This window comes from Mus pahari, chromosome X (assembly GCF_900095145.1).
Source record: "Mus pahari chromosome X, PAHARI_EIJ_v1.1, whole genome shotgun sequence".
NCBI classification, from domain to species: Eukaryota; Metazoa; Chordata; class Mammalia; order Rodentia; family Muridae; genus Mus; species Mus pahari.
The window spans coordinates 91,588,389-91,591,638 of record NC_034613.1 but is presented as its reverse complement, the minus strand read 5'-3'; the positions used below and the strand labels follow the sequence as shown (position 1 = coordinate 91,591,638).

Genomic DNA, 3,250 nt, shown 5'->3' with positions numbered 1-3,250 from the left:
AAAAAAAAAAAAGGCAACTCTCTGAGTTTGATTGAGGTCAGCCTTGTCAGTATAGTGAGTTCTATGACAGGGCTACACAGGGAAAAACCTTACCTTGAAAACCAAAACCCCAAACCAACCAAACAAAAATGTCACATAAATCATGCTTTAACAGTTAACTATATTACAATAATAGAACATACCATCATTTCACATTGCTTAAATGCCAGATTCGTTTTTAGTTCTCTACACAAAGTGTCATGTTTAATTAAAATGATGCTATTAATACCTTTCTATGACACTTAGCTGCACACCAGGAAGACCATGCTAACACAATCCAAGGAGTGGAGTTCTCCCAAGTTGTAGCGGGAAAGAACATAAGAAGCTTTCTTCACTGCAGGAAATAAATCCAGGGGCTGGCGAGATGGTGGTTAAGAGCACCGATTGTTCTTCCAAAGGTCCTGAGTTCAAATCCCAGCAACCATATGGTGGCTCACAACCATCCATAACGAAATCTGATGCCCTCTTCTGGAGTGTCTACAGTGTACTTACATATAATAAATAAGTAAATCTTTAAAAAAAAAAAAAAAGAAAAGGAAGAAAAAAAAGGAAATAAATCCAAGTAGAAGAAATGAAGATATGTAAACAGGATTCTTCTGCCTCACAGTTGTGTGATACACCATGTTGTGGGAACTAATAAGGGGCCTGGGGAAGGAGGAGAAAGGGATAGCCCACATCCCGCCCAAATTCCACCTATGCTCTGGACAGGCAGATGCAGGAAGGCTGCCAGACGCTTTCCACTAACATCCAAGCCTCTGACCCACTCGACGGGGGGTGGGGGCAGGGGTTGACAAAGGGCAGCCCAGGGCTTATTCTCTGTAGCCCCAGGATTATGGGAGAGAGGGCTGAGGGAAGAGAGGTTCCCACACATGCGAGAATGAATGCAGCCTTGGTGAGCAGAGACTCTCTTTGGTTTTAGAGCTTTTTTTGTAGAAAGGCAGGGGGAAAGAGAGAAGGTAGAAAAGCGCGAGAGAGGAAAGGCTAGAGAGAAAGAGAGTAAGAGGGAGAGAGTGAGAGAAGAGGAAAAGAAAAAGAGCAAGAGGGCCGGGCTGTGGTGGCACACCCCTTTAATCCCAGCACTCGAGAGGCAGAGGCAGGCGAATTTCTGAGTTTGAGGCCAGCCTGGTCTACAAAGTGAGTTCCAGGACAGCCAGGGCTATACAGAGAAACCCTGTCTCAAAAAACCAAAAAAAAAAAAAAAAAAAAAAAAAAAAAAAAAAAAAAAAAAAAAAAAAAAAAAAAAAAAAAAAAAAAGAAAGAAAGAAAGAAAGAAAAAAGAAAAAGAACAAGAGAACAAAGGAGTGAGAGAGCAAGGGGCCAAACAGCCCCCTTTAAAGTCTGTTGCTATTTTTTCTGATGCTAGGTAACTGGGGAGGAGTTGAGCCTGAAGGTCAGAAGCTTGGGATATTGCCTACTGACTGCTAACCATGTTTCACTTGTGAGGGCTGAGGGGTCGGTAACTTAAACAGGAGCCAAAGTTCCAGGAGCATGGGAGAACTCCTTCCGTCCACCGGGCCCCTGGGTTCAGCATCTCAGCATAGCCCAATGCCCCACACCATGTAGTATCTGTAGTGTTTTCTCTTTTTGGTGGTGGGGGTTGGCATAGTATTTTCTCTAACTAGATGTATGGTGAGGCTGTCTTTGTACGACTTTAGCCAGTCTACTGTTGAGTGAAATACAAAAAAGTTAAAAGAGTTACTTAGCTTGAAGCAGACTAGGTTTACAGGGCCCCCCCCCTTATGTTCCATCACTTGTCACTTTCTATCCTTTTATGGCTTGAAACTTACTTAGACCAGATTGGTCTCCAACTCAGAGATCTACCTGCCTCTTTCTCCAAAGTTCTGGGATTAAAGGCGTGTGTGACTCGATGAAGCTGGAATGGCTGTGAGTTGCCTTATAAGGATGCTGGAAACTGAGTTTCAGTTCTTGGCAAGATCAGTATGTGTCCTACTGAGTTATTTCTCCAGTCCCATTGCCTATTGTTTTTAATCAGTTCCACCTTCTCTCCCTCCCTCCCTCCTTCCTACCCCCCCCTTTTTTTTTGAGATAGGGTTTCTCTTTGTGGCCCTGGTTGTCCTAGAACTTAGCCTGTAGACCAGGCTGGCTTCAACTCATAGAGCTCTGCTTGTCTTTGCTTCCCAAATTCTGGGATTAAAGGTCTACATCACACCAGTTCCAACTTTTTTTTGTTAAGAGGGAGGTTTCGGTTTCTTTTCTATTATTGATGGCTCTCTAGGTGGACCCATGCTACATTTTATTTTCATGATTTATTTTTATTTGCATATGTGGGCATGCATGTCTGTGTCTCTGTGTGCGCAAGAGTGCAGATGCCCTCACGGGAAAGAAGGGGGTGCCAGATATCCCTTGGAACTGGACATAAAAGCATTCATGAGCCACCTGCTTGGGTCTGTTGAAGAATTTAGACAGGTACATGTGCTTAAACCACAGATCCATAGCTCCAGCCCCTGACAGCATTCTTATAGGCCATGTGGCTTCTCCTTGGCCACAAATCTTTTTACCCTATGAACCATCTTGCTTGTCCCTTTTCTTTATATTTTATAGAATAGTTTGAGAAGGATTGAAGCTAGCTTTACTTTAGAAGTCTGTTAGATTTTGGTAGTAAATCTTTCTGGTTATGTCTAGGCTTCTCTTTGTTGGCTGCTATTATTAGTATTCCTTCAATCTCATTTGTTACAAATCTGCTTAAATTGTGTCTTCTTTAATTTGGTAGCCACATGCATCTAGGAATCTCTCCATTATGTTTAGGTTTCCTAGATCTTCTGAATGTAAAATTACAAAATACTTCCTAAGCCTCACTGGATTTAATTTCTAATTTCAACCTTTTTAGTTTGTCTGTGGGTGTATTGATTTATCTTTTCAAGGAATCATTTTTTTGGTGGTTTGTGCGTTTGTGTGTATGGACAGATTGCATGTATGTCTGTGTACCATATGTGTGCCTGATGTCTGGGGAGGCTAGAAGAGGACATAGGATCCCTTGGTTCTACAGATTTGAACCTGGGCCCTCTAGAAGACCAGTCACAATTTTTAATTTTTTTCATCATTTTTTATTGTTATTGAGGCAGGGTTTCAGTATCCCAGCCTTGCCTCATATTATTATTATTATTATTATTATTATTATCATCATCATCATCTTCTCCTTCTCCTCCTCCTCCTCCTCCTCCTCCTCCTCCTCCTCCTCCTCCTCCTCCTT

The 3,250-nt window shown here is 42.2% G+C and overlaps 1 protein-coding gene across 13 annotated transcripts in view; it reads left to right on the top strand.

Annotated features, from left to right (window-relative positions):
- Atrx (ATRX chromatin remodeler) overlaps positions 1-3,250 on the top strand; it is a 141,714-nt gene that overhangs the window by 32,319 nt on the left and 106,145 nt on the right. The window lies entirely within an intron of this gene.